Below are 13645 nucleotides of genomic sequence, written 5' to 3' on the forward strand. Positions count from 1 at the left end.
CCCCTCTCTCTTCCCTCTGAACACTCAATGTTGTTTTTGTCACCACTGATCTCTCCCTGTCCCTTCTCTCTTCTCTATGTTCATTTTATGTTGTTTATGTCACCACTGATCTCTCCCTGTCCCCTCTGTCCTCTCTCTGTTCACTCTACGATGTTTATGTCACCACTGATATCTCCCTGCCCCTCTCTCTCTTCTCTCTGTTCACTCAATGTTGTTTTTGTCACCACTGATCTCTCCCTGTCCCCTCTCTTTTCTCTATGTTCACTCTATGTTTTTCATGTCACCACTGATCTCTCCCTGACCCCTTTTATCTTGTCTCTGTTCAGTCTATGTTGTTTATGTCACCACTGATCTCTCCCTGCCCCCCTCTCTTCTCTCTGTTCACTCTATGTTCTTTATGTCACCACTGATCTCTCCCTGCCCCTCCCTTTTCTCTGTTCACTCTATGTTGTTTATGTCACCACTGATCTCTCCCTGTCCCCTCTCTCTTCTCTATGTTCACTCTATGTTGTTTATGTCACCAATGATCTCTCCCTGTCCCCTCTGTCTTATCTCTGTTCACTCGATGTTGTTCATGTCACCACTGATCTCTGTCCCTGCCCCTCTCTCTTCTCTCTGTTCACTCTATGTTCTTTATGTCACCACTGCTCTCCCCCCGTCCCCTCTGTCTTCCTTATGTTCACTTTATGTTGTTTATTTCACCACTGATCTCTCCCTGTCCCCTCTGCCTTCTCTCTGTTCACTCCATATTATTCATGTCACCACTGATCTCTCCCTGCCCCTCTCTCTTCTCTCTTTTCATTCTATGTTCTTTATGTCGCCATTGATGTCTCCCTGTCCCCTCTGTCTTCTCTCTGTTCACTCTAAGTTGTTTATGTCACCACTGATCTCTCCCTGCCCCTCTCGTCTCTCTGTTCACTCTATGTCCTTTATGTCACCACTGACCTCTCCCTTTCCCCTCTGTTTTCTCTCTGTTCACTCTATGTTCCTTATGTCCCCACTGATCTTTCCCTGTCCCCTCTGTCTTCTCTCTGTTCACTCTATGTTCTTTATGTCACCACTGATCTCTCCCTATCCCCTGTGTCTTCTTTCTGTTCCCTCTATGTTCTTTACGTCACCACTGATCTCTCCCTGTCCCCTCTCTCTTCTCTCTGTTCACTCTATATTCTTTATGTCACCACTGATCTCTCCCCGTCCCCTCCGTCTTCTCTCAATTCACTCTATGTTCTTTATGTCACCACTTATCTCTCCATGTCCCCTCTGTCTTCTCTCTGTTCACTCTATGTTCTTTATGTCACCACTGATCTCTCCCTATCCCCTGTGTCTTCTTTCTGTTCCCTCTATGTTCTTTATGTCACCACTGATCTCTCCCTCTCCCCTCTCTCTTCTCTCTGCTCACTCTATATTCTTTATGTCACCACTGATCTCCCCCTATCCCCTCTGTCTTCTCTCTGTTCACTCTATGTTGTTTATGTCACCACTGATCTCTCCCTATCCCCTGCGTCATTTTTCTGTTCACTCTATGTTGTTAATACCACCACTGATCTCTCCCTGTCCCCTCTCTCTTCTCTCTGTTCACTCTATGTTCTTTATGTCACCACTGATCTCTCCCTGCCCCTCACTCTTCCCTCTGTTCACTCAATGTTGTTTTTGTCAGCACTGATCTCTTCCCGTCCCTTCTCTCTTCTCTATGTTCATTTTATGTTGTTTATGTCACCACTGATCGCTGCCTGTCCCCTCTGTCCTCTCTCTGTTCACTCTATGATGTTTATGTCACCACTGATCTCTCCCTGCCCCTCTCTCTCTTCTCTCTGTTCACTAAATGTTGTTTTTGTCACCACTCATCTCTCCCTGTCCCCTTTCTTTTCTCTATGTTCAGTCTATGTTTTTCATGTCACCACTGATCTCTCCCTGACCCCTCTTATCTTGTCTCTGTTCAGCCTATGTTGTTTATGTCACCACTGATCTCTCCCTGCCCCTCTCTCTTCTCTCTGTTCACACTATGTTCTTTATGTCACCACTGATCTCTCCCTGCCCCTCTCTTCTCTCTGTTCACTCTATGTTGTTTATGTCACCACTGATCTCTCCCTGTCCCCTCCCTCTTCTCTATGTTCACTCTATGTTGTTTATGTCACCAATGATCTCTCCCTGTCCCCTCTCTCTTATCTCTGTTCACTCGATGTTGTTCATGTCACCACTGATCTCTCCCCATCCCCTGTGTCTCTTTCTGTCTTCCTTATGTTCACTCTATGTTGTTTATATCACCACTGATCTCTCCCAGTCCCCTCTGTCTTCTCTCTGTTCACTCTATGTTCTTTATGTCACCACTGATCTCTCCCCATCCCCTGTGTCTTCTTTCTGTCTTCCTTATGTTCACTCTATGTTGTTTATATCACCACTGATCTCTCCCTGTCCCCTCCGTCTTCTCTCTGTTCACTCTATGTTATTCATGTCACCACTGATCTCTCCCTGCCCCTCTCTCTTCTCTCTGTTCACTCTATGTTCTTTATGTCACCACTGATATCTCCCTGTCCCCTCTGTTTTCTCTCTGTTCACTCTAAGTTGTTTATGTCACCACTGATCTCTCCCTGCCCCTCTCTTGTCTCTCTGTTCACTCTATGTCCTTTATGTCACCACTGACCTCTCCCTTTCCCCTCTGTCTTCTCTCTGTTCACTCTATGTTTCTTATGTCACCACTGATCTCTCCCTGTCCCCTCTGTCTTCTCTCTGTTCACTATATGTTCTTTATGTCACCACTGAACTCTCCCTATCCCCTGTGTCTTCTTTCTGTTCCCTCTATGTTCTTTATGTCACCACTGATCTCTCCCTGTCCCCTCTCTCTTCTCTCTGTTCACTCTCTATTCTTTATGTCACCACTGATCTCTCCCTGTCCCCTCTGTCTTCTCTCTGTTCACTCTATGTTCTTTATGTCATCACTGATCTCTCCCTGCCCCTCTCTCTTCTCTCTGCTCACTCTATGTTCTTTATGTCACCACTCATCTCTCCCTGTCCCTCTCTCTTCTCTATGTTCCCTCTATGTTCTTTACGTCACCACTGATCTCTCCCTGTCCCCTCTCTCTTCTCTCTGTTCACTCTATATTCTTTATGTCACCACTGATCTCTCCCTGTCCCCTCCGTCTTCTCTCTATTCACTCTATGTTCTTTATGTCACCACTGATCTCTCCCTATCCTCTGTGTCTTCTTTCTGTTCCCTCTATGTTCTTTATGTCACCACTGATCTCTCCCTGTCCCCTCTGTCTTCTCTCTGTTCACTCTATGTTCTTTATGTCATCACTGATCTCTCCCTGCCCCTCTCTCTTCTCTCTGTTCACTCTATGTTCTTTATGTCACCAGTGATCTCTCCCTGCCCCTCACTCTTCCCTCTGTTCACTCAATGTTGTTTTTGTCACCACTGATCTCTCCCTGTCCCTCTCTCTTCTCTATGTTCTTTATGTCACCACTGTTCTCTCCCTGTCCCCCCACTCTTCTCTCTGTTGACTCTATGTTGTTAATGTCACCTCTGATCTCTCCCTATCCCCTGTGTCTTTTTTCTGTTCACTCTACGTTGTTTATACCACCACTGATCTCTCCCTGTTCCCTCTCTCTTCTCTCTGTTCACTCTATGTTCTTTATGTCACCACTGATCTCTCCCTACCCCCTGTGTCTTCTCTCTGTTCACTCTATTTTCCTTATGTCACTACTGACCTCTCCCTTTCCCCTCTGTCTTCCCTCTGTTCACTCTATGTTCCTTATGTCACCACTGATCTCTCCCTGTCCCCTCTGTCTTCTCTCTGTTCACTCTATGTTCTTTATGTCACCACTGATCTCTCCCCATCCCCTTTGTCTTCTTTCTGTTCCCTCTATGTTCTTTATGTCACCACTGATCTCTCCCTGTCCCCTCTCTCTTCTCTCTGTTCACTCTATATTCTTTATGTCACCACTGATCTCTCCCTGTCCCCTCTGTCTTCTCTCTGTTCACTCTATGTTCTTTATGTCACCACTGAACTCACCCTATCCCCTGTGTCTTCTTTCTGTTCCCTCTATGTTCTTTATGTCACCACTGATCTCTCCCTGTCCCCTCTCTCTTCTCTCTGTTCACTCTCTATTCTTTATGTCACCACTGATCTCTCCCTGTCCCCTCTGTCTTCTCTCTGTTCACTGTATGTTCTTTATGGCATCACTGATCCCTCCCTGCCCCTCTCTCTTCTCTCTGTTCACTCTATGTTCTTTATGTCACCACTCATCTCTCCCTGTCCCTTTCTCTTCTCTATGTTCACTCTATGTTCTTTATGTCACCACTGATCTCTTCCTGTCCCCCCTCTCTTCTCTCTGTTCACTCTATGTTCTTTATGTCACCACTGATCTCTCCCTGTTCCCTCTGTCTTCTCTCTGTTCACTCTATGTTGTTTATGTCACCACTGATCTCTCCCTATCCCCTGTGTCTTTTTCTGTTCACTCTATGTTGTTTATACCACCACTGATCTCTCCCTGTTCCCTCTGTCTTCTCTCTGTTCACTCTATGTTCTTTATGTCACCACTGATCTCTCCCTGCCCCTCACTCTTCCCTCTGTTCCCTCAATGTTGTTTTTGTCACCACTGACCTCTCCCCGTCCCTTTCTCTTCTCTATGTTCATTCTATGTTGCTTATGTTACCACTGATCTCTCCCTGCCCCTCTCTTTTCTCTCTGTTCACTCTATGTTGTTTATGTCACCATTGATCTCTCCCTGTCCCCTCACTCCTCTCTGTTCACTCTATGTTGTTTATGTCACCACTGATTTCTCCCCGTCCCTCTCTCTCCTCTCTGTTCTCAATATGTTCTTTATGTCACCACTGATCTCTCCCTGTCCCCTTTGTCTTCTCTCTGTTCACTCTATGTTGTGTATGTCACCACTGATCTCTCCCTGTCCCCTCTCTCTTCTCTCTGTTCACTCTAGGTTCTTTATGTCACCAGTGATCTCTCCCTGCCCCTCACTCTTCCCTCTGTTCTCTCGATGTTGTTTTTGTCACCACTGATCTCTCCCCGTCCCTTCTCTCTTCTCTATGTTCAGTCTATGTTGTTTATGTCACCACTGATCTCTCCCTGCCCCTCTCTCTTCCCTCTGAACACTCAATGTTGTTTTTGTCACCACTGATCTCTCCCTGTCCCTTCTCTCTTCTCTATGTTCATTTTATGTTGTTTATGTCACCACTGATCTCTCCCTGTCCCCTCTGTCCTCTCTCTGTTCACTCTATGATGTTTATGTCACCACTGATATCTCCCTGCCCCTCTCTCTCTTCTCTCTGTTCACTCAATGTTGTTTTTGTCACCACTGATCTCTCCCTGTCCCCTCTCTTTTCTCTATGTTCACTCTATGTTTTTCATGTCACCACTGATCTCTCCCTGACCCCTCTTATCTTGTCTCTGTTCAGTCTATGTTGTTTATGTCACCACTGATCTCTCCCTGCCCCCTCTCTTCTCTCTGTTCACTCTATGTTCTTTATGTCACCACTGATCTCTCCCTGCCTCTCTCTTTTCTCTGTTCACTCTATGTTGTTTATGTCACCACTGATCTCTCCCTGTCCCCTCTCTCTTCTCTATGTTCACTCTATGTTGTTTATGTCACCAATGATCTCTCCCTGTCCCCTCTGTCTTATCTCTGTTCACTCGATGTTGTTCATGTCACCACTGATCTCTGTCCCTGCCCCTCTCTCTTCTCTCTGTTCACTCTATGTTCTTTATGTCACCACTGATCTCCCCCTGTCCCCTCTGTCTTCCTTATGTTCACTCTATGTTATTTATATCACCACTGATCTCTCCCTGTCCCCTCTGTCTTCTCTCTGTTCACTCCATGTTATTCATGTCACCACTGATCTCTCCCTGCCCCTCTCTCTTCTCTCTTATCATTCTATGTTCTTTATGTCGCCACTGATCTCTCCCTGTCCCCTCTGTCTTCTCTCTGTTCACTCTAAGTTGTTTATGTCACCACTGATCTCTCCCTGCCCCTCTCGTCTCTCTGTTCACTCTATGTCCTTTATGTCACCACTGACCTCTCCCTTTCCCCTCTGTCTTCTCTCTGTTCACTCTATGTTCCTTATGTCACCACTAATCTCTCCCTGTCCCCTCTGTCTTCTCTCTGTTCACTCTATGTTCTTTATGTCACCACTGATCTCTCCCTATCCCCTGTGTCTTCTTTCTGTTCCCTCTATGTTCTTTATGTCACCACTGATCTCTCCCTATCCCCTGTGTCTTCTTTCTGTTCCCTCTATGTTCTTTATGTCACCACTGATCTCTCCCTGTCCCCTCTCTCTTCTCTCTGTTCACTCTCTATTCTTTATGTCACCACTGATCTCTCCCTGTTCCTCTCTCTTCTCTATGTTCACTCTATGTTCTTTATGTCACCACTGATCTCTCCCTGTCCCCCCTCTCTTCTCTCTGTTCACTCTATGTTCTTTATGTCACCACTGATCTCTCCCTGTTCCCTCTGTCTTCTCTCCGTTCACACTATGTTGTTAATGTCAACACTGATCTCTCCCTATCCCCTGTGTCTTCTCTCTGTTCACTCTATTTTCCTTATGTCACCACTGACCTCTCCCTTTCCCCTCTGTCTTCTCTCTGTTCACTCTATGTTCCTTATGTCACCACTGATCTCTCCCTGTCCCCTCTGTCTTCTCTCCGTTCACTCTATGTTCTTTATGTCACCACTGATCTCTCCCTGTCCCCTCTCTCTTCTCTCTGTTCACTCTCTAATCTTTATGTGCCCACTGATCTCTCCCTGTCCCCTCTGTCTTCTCTCTGTTCACTCTATGTTCTTTATGTCATCACTGATCTCTCCCTGCCCCTCTCTCTTCTCTCTGTTCACTCTATGTTCTTTATGTCACCACTGATCTCTCCCTATCCCTCTCTCTTCTCTATGTTCACTCTATGTTCTTTATGTCACCACTGATCTCTCCCTGTCCCCCCTCTCTTCTCTCTGTTCACTCTATGTTCTTTATGTCACCACTGATCTCTCCCTGTTCCATCTGTCTTCTCTCTGTTCACTCTATGTTGTTTATGTCACCACTGATCTCTCCCTACCCCCTGTGTCTTTTTTGTGTTCACTCTATGTTGTTTATACCACCACTGATCTCTCCCTGTTCCCTCTGTCTTCTCTCTGTTCACTCTATGTTCTTTATGTCACCACTGATCTCTCCCTATCCCCTGTGTTTTCTTTCTGTTCCCTCTGTGTTCTTTATGCCACCACTGATCTCTCCCTGTCCCCTCTTTCTTCTCTCTGTTCACTCTATGTTCTTTATGTCACCACTGATCTCTCCCTGTCCCCTCTGTCTTCTCTCTGTTCACTCTGTGTTCTTCATGCCACCACTGATCTCTCCCTGTCCCCTCTGTCTTCTCTCTGTTCACTCTATGTTCTTTATGTCAGCACTGATCTCTCCCTGTCCCCTCTGTCTTCTCTTTGTTTTCCCTATGTTGTTTATGTCACCACTGATCTCTTCCTGCCCCTGTCTCTTCTCTCTGTTCACTCTATGTTCTTTATGTCACCACTGATCTCTCCCTGCCCCTGTCTCTTCTCTCTGTTCACTCTATGTTCTTTATGTCACCACTGATCTCTCCCTGTCCCCTCTCTATTCTCTCTGTTCACTGTATGTTCTTTATTTCACCACTGATCTCTCCCTGCCCCTCTCTCTTCTCTATGTTCATTCAATGTTCTTTATGTCACAACTGATCTCTCCCTGTCTCCTCTCTCTTCTCTCTGTTCACTCTATGTTCTTTATGTCACCACTGATCTCTCTCTGTCCCCTCTGTCTTCTCTCTGTTCACTCTATGTTCTTTATGTCACCACTGATCTCTCCCTATCCCCTGTGTCTTTTTTCTGTTCACTCTATGTTGTTTATGTCACCACTGATCTCTCCCTGTCCCCTCTGTCTTATCACCGTTCACTCTGTGTTGTTTATGTCACCACTGATCTCTCCCTGTCCCCTGTCTTCTCTCTGTTCACTCTATGTTGTTTATGTCACCACTGATCTCTCCCTGTCCCCTCTCTCTTCTTTCTGTTCACTCTATGTTCTTTATGTCACCACTGATCTCTCCCTGTCCCCTCTGTCTTTTCACCGTTCACTCTATGTTGTTTATGTCACTACTTATCTCTCCCTGTCTCCTGTCTTCTCTCTGTTCACTCTATGTTGTTTATGTCACCACTTATCTCTCCCTGCCCCTGTCTCTTCTCTCTGTTCACTCTATGGTCTTTATGTCACCACTGATCTCTCCCAGCCCCTCTCTCTTCTCTCTATTTACTCTATGTTCTTCCTGTCCCCTCTGATCTCTCCCTGTCCCCACTGTGTTCTTCCTGTCCCCTCTGTTTTCTCCCTGCTACCTCTGTCTTCTCTCTGGTCTCATTGATCTCTCCCTGCCCCTCTCTCTTCTTTCTGTTGACTCTATGTTCTTCCTGTCCCCTCTGTCTTCTCTCTGTTCCTTCTGTGTTCCTCCTGTAAACTCTGGACTCTCCCTGTCTCCTCTGGTCTCTCCCTGCCCCCTCTGTCTTATCTCAGTTCCCTCTGTGTTCTTCCTGTTCCCTCTGGTCTCTCCCCGCCCCACCTGTGTTGTTTCTGTTCTCTCTGTGTTCTTCCTGCCCCTCTTTCTTCTCTCTGACCCTTCTATGTTCTTCCTGTCTCCTCGGAGCTCTCCCTGTCCCCACTGTGCTCTACCTGTCCCCTCTCTTTCCTCTCTGTACCCTGTGTGCTCTCCCCCTTCCCACTGTGATCCTTCTGATCCTATGTGCACATCCTGTTCTATCTGTGCTCTCCCTGTCCCCTCTGTTGTCTCTCATTCCTCTCTATTTTCTTGTCTGCCCCCTCAGTGGTCTCTCTGCCCTCTCTGTTTCCTCTCTGTGCTCTATCTATCCCCTCTTTTATCTGTTTGTCCTATCTACTTTCTCTCTTTTCTCTATCTGCGATATCTGTACTCTGGTTGCCCTCTCTGAACTCTATCTGCATTCTCTGTATTCTATTTACCTCCTCCGTACTCTCTCTGTACTCATTTTGGCCTCTCTTTTCTCTCTACTTCCTCTCTGTTCTCTGTCTTCTATCTTTGTCCTCTCTTTGCCCTCTGTATGCTCTCTCTCTCTGCCTTCTCGCTTATCTCTCTGTACTCACTGTGCTCTCTCTGCTTCACTATGCTCTCTCTGTTTCTCTGTGCCCTCTCTGCTTGTCTCTGCTCACTCTGCTTTCTCTATCTTCTCTTCCCACTCTCTGTGATCACCACTGCAGCTTGCCAAGTGTCAGTATGAAGTGCTGAAACATTATTGAACACTATAACACCAAACAGTGAATGGTTGTACTAAATCTTGCTATGTATTTGGAAAAAAATTAAGATAGTCTTTATAATTTTTCTATAACTATTAGTATAAAATTAGTTATTATACAAAAGCACTAAAGTATTGTCACATTCCTATAAATCCTGTCATGAATTTAGCAATCTTCATGCATGACCAGAGTCCCTATTGCAGCTGCCAAAGTATCAGAATAAAGTCGTCAATTTCTATTCAAAGCAACAAGACCTAAGAATTTGGAAAATATTTTCAAACAGTTCACTCGCCATTACTACCTCTTTAACTCTCAATGTCAATCCATTTATAATGTAAAAGGACCAAAAAAAAAAAAGTACTGTCATAGTTCTATATGTTGTGGCATGAATTTAGCAATCATTATATGTAAGAACAGAGTACCTATTGCACATGTCCAAGTATGAAATCGTCAATTGTTATTCAAAAGAATGACACCACTACATGTATGGATAATTCTATTTTTTTTTTAATTTGTAAACATTCATGCAAGAACTCAGTCGCTAATGCAGTTCTATGATTAGTAGATTAAATGAGATATTATGTAAAAGAGAAAATAAAGGTACCATACTCTGAAACTTACATAATCCCTGGCATCAATTTAGCATTAAATATTCAACTGTAGACTACCTGTAGCTATTGTCAGTACGAAATCGTCAAACATTATACAACACTACAACACCTGAAAAAGCATAAGAATGTAACAAATATTGCTATGGATAATATGTAACCTACACATCCATCTATATAACTGCTCTGTAACTATCAATGTAAAGTCATTTATTATGTAAACCGCTATATAAAAGTACTATGCAGATGTATAAGTCCAGGCATGAATTTAGCAATGATTATGCAAGACTAGAGACCTTATTGCACGTGTCCAAGTATCAGTGTGAACTCGTCAATTACTATTCAAAACAACACCACCACAATGAGCATGGGCGTTCTAATTATTTTAATTTGTACATATTCATTCAACAACTCAGTCGGTAATGCAGCTCTATAATTAGTAGATTGAGCCAATTATTATGTAAAGCAACAAAACAAAGGTCTGGCATGAATCTAACAATCATTACGCAAGACCATAGTCCCCATTGCACTTCTCCAAATGTCAGAAACAAGTCCTCAAGTAATATTCAAAACAATAACTCTACAAGCAGCATCCAATGTAATAAACTTTACTATGAATTTTGAAAATAATTAACCTACACTTCAGTCCCTATAAGTGCTCTAAAACCATTAGTGTAAAGTCTATTATTGTACACAATCACTAAACAAAAGTATTGCCATAGTTGTAAAATTCCTGGAAAGTATTTAGCAATCATTATGCACTAAGCCACTATTGTAGCTACCTGTCTACGTATCACAATGAAGTCGCCAACTAATATTCAGAATGACAAGACCACAAAAAGCATGAGAATGTAATAAATGTTGCTATCAACTTGAAAAAAAAAATATTTATCTAACGGTAGAGCTTGTTTCACAGTTGTTCCTTCATAGTACAAAACACATAGAAAGTTAACAGAGGTAGAAAATATTAAAGTAGTAAAAACTAGTTACAATGTATCTGGACCTGGATTGTAGTCAGGTCCTCGAAAACGAAACAGATGGTCATACATTAAAGAGTGAACATTTTACACTTACCTTGGGCAGAAGACGGAGTCTTGACAAAGCTGAATCTGTTAACTTTGGGTGTCTCAGAAGTTCTTGTGAGCTGTGTGTTCGAATGAACAATTTCTTGTCTCCACTTTGCCAACTCCACTTCTTCTTCTGGAGTCAGTGAACCACCTGTAACAAGATTACCAAATCAAGACGTACCACTCATTAAATACAACAGTTACAAATCAAGTACTAGTCCTGGAAATATACTTCTACAAATCGTTGCTCAATGGCATCATGGATTACCATGACTCAATTCCATAATTTTCTCTCTCCTCTTCTGCACACTCCCACTTTATTACCTTCAACTACCTCTGTATTACATTATAGCCAATACTTTACTTTTATATTACAGGTAATTATATAGAAAAAGAAAATATCAACCCCTTCTAGTAACTGATAACTACCCTCCATTTCCAAAGACTCTTATTTCCTAGTTTGTATGCTCCTAATGAAAATCTATCGTGCAACTAATACGAGAGGAAAGTGTACTTATTCTTTTATAAGCATTCTTCCGAAACTACTGCCAGTCCCCAAACTCAGTACAGCAAGACTTTCTCACTTAACACATTGACTTGTTACCACTTACTACCCATAGAAAGCATATTTTTCACATATAAGATGTTGTTTGAATCCATAAATAAGATGTCACACAGTCTGAAATGAATAGATAATGCGTCACTTTCTGTAATGTAGATAAAAGTTAAAATTCTAAACTATACAATCATTAAGGTAATACCGTTGCTTCAAAGTGAAACACTGACTTATATTGTACAAGTTAAAAATTTATTTTGAAGCTAATGCTTTAGTTTTAAATGAAAATAAAACAGAATAATTAACATTTAGGCTAATTAAAAATCTTGCTCAACAAATTGTTCATATAACATGCTTGAAATTGTGGTTGACACAAAGCTAACTTCAGACAACGTATTGAGCTTTTAAGTATTAAATTATCCAGGATTTAATTTTTTTTAAGTTTAAAAATATTTTACCATTAAAATATATTAACACTGCTGATTACGCATATTTAACAGTACATTAAAATATGGCATCTTATTATGGGAGAACAGTACTCACATCATCAAGATTTTTAAATTATACAAAAAAAAAAGCCATCAGGATTAGTCTATCACCAATTCTCATTATCATGATCATTGTCATCCTTTATTTATTAACGAGAAGATCTTAGCTATCATAAGTTTATATATTTTTCAATTATTAATGTATATGAAGCAAAATTTTAATAATTAGACCTACACTTTTAGGAAAGATTGTCATGATCATAACACTACGTAATTGTTTCATCGACCAAAATGTCGACTAACAAAAACCAGCAATAACTTTGAGATAATGGCAATATAAGTGCCTAATAAAATACGTACATTGGCTATTTATTTACTTTAGCTGTAGTGAATTTATAAATGTTATCTGTAAATTAATTGGCTCATTAGCAAGCCTTTTTATGATAAACAATTTTTTTAATTCTAAGGTCTATTACACTATTTCAGTAGCTGAAGACTGTTATGTAAAATAATAATAATAATAATGATGATGATGACGCGCTTCCGTATAGGGGCAGTGGCAAATTGGGGTTTTGGTATTTTGTACTGATTTAATTGTTACATAATATTGATATTGGTAAGGATTTTGTGTACGGGAATGAAGTGGTTTTCACGCGCTATATTGTAATATTGGACTTGGTTATGTTATGTTACATGAGGAAGTAGGATAATACAAAGTTTCATTTTAAAATATAAAAAAAAATTAACCAAAAAGTTTTTAATTATGAAATAAAATTAATATTTTTTTTAACAAACGTTACATAACCTAATATTTCTTTTAACAGGGATAACTAATAGATTATATTTCCACTCAATGTTACTACATACAGGCATTGAAACAATCACTTTCAAAGGTAATATAGCACTAACTTCATTGAATTTAATATTCTGATAGCTATTTCCTAAAATTAAAGGACGTAATCTTTCCAGAATCCCATTTTAGCAGCCATATTGACTTTGCGTGTTGGGTTTCGGCAGTGTTACCAACTAGACGGAAATTCCGTCAGTTTTGACGGAATTTCAACGTAGCGGCCGGTAAAAAAATGGCTTTGACGGGTAACGGATTTTCTGGCGGAAATTACGATTTACATCGTCTTTTGATATTTTTAGCTCTCGTCATTTTTGTTTAATTTTTTTAGAGATTTCACTTTTTATTTCAACAGACCTGTCTATTATTTTGTATAGTGTATTTTCTGCAATTCCAAAAGGTTTACCACCCTGCTTTCACTGACTACAGGCGGAGCCAGCGACCTAAAAAGAGTTGGGCAAAACTAATATGTACATAAAAGTTAGTGAAATTCTACTATTGCTTCATATTGAAGCATTTAAACTATTGCATGTCACAAATTACATAGCAATACATCATGAAACAAATCTGATCAAAGACGGCACAACTCCGACATTCATTTCTACTTTCGTGGTTTCGTTTATTTTCACTCACGGCTACCAACCATCATTAAAATGTCCTCGCCATTGGTGGTCAATTCAAAATTATTTATGTACACTAGGTATAAATTAAATAAGTTTTATTGCCAGTTTTATTTGAAATGGCCAATGAAACAAAAGTTTGAAGGTATAAATTACACAAAATTTATTGTAAGCTGTATTTC

The 13645-nt window shown here is 41.6% G+C and overlaps 1 protein-coding gene across 4 annotated transcripts in view; it reads right to left on the bottom strand.

Annotated features, from left to right (window-relative positions):
- Positions 1 to 10548, bottom strand: part of LOC138716418 (uncharacterized) — a 50884-nt gene extending 40336 nt beyond the window's left edge. For 3 of the 4 annotated variants that reach the window (XM_069849489.1, XM_069849488.1, XM_069849485.1), the window contains exon 1: positions 9128 to 10548. The gene's annotated coding sequence lies outside the window, so the exon portion shown is untranslated. The remainder of the gene's footprint in view (positions 1 to 9127) is intronic. The other variant, XR_011336659.1, reaches the window with a different exon arrangement.
- Positions 10549 to 13645: the final 3097 nt, after the last annotated feature.

Source organism: Periplaneta americana, chromosome 16, assembly GCF_040183065.1.
Source record: "Periplaneta americana isolate PAMFEO1 chromosome 16, P.americana_PAMFEO1_priV1, whole genome shotgun sequence".
Classification (NCBI taxonomy): Eukaryota; Metazoa; Arthropoda; class Insecta; order Blattodea; family Blattidae; genus Periplaneta; species Periplaneta americana.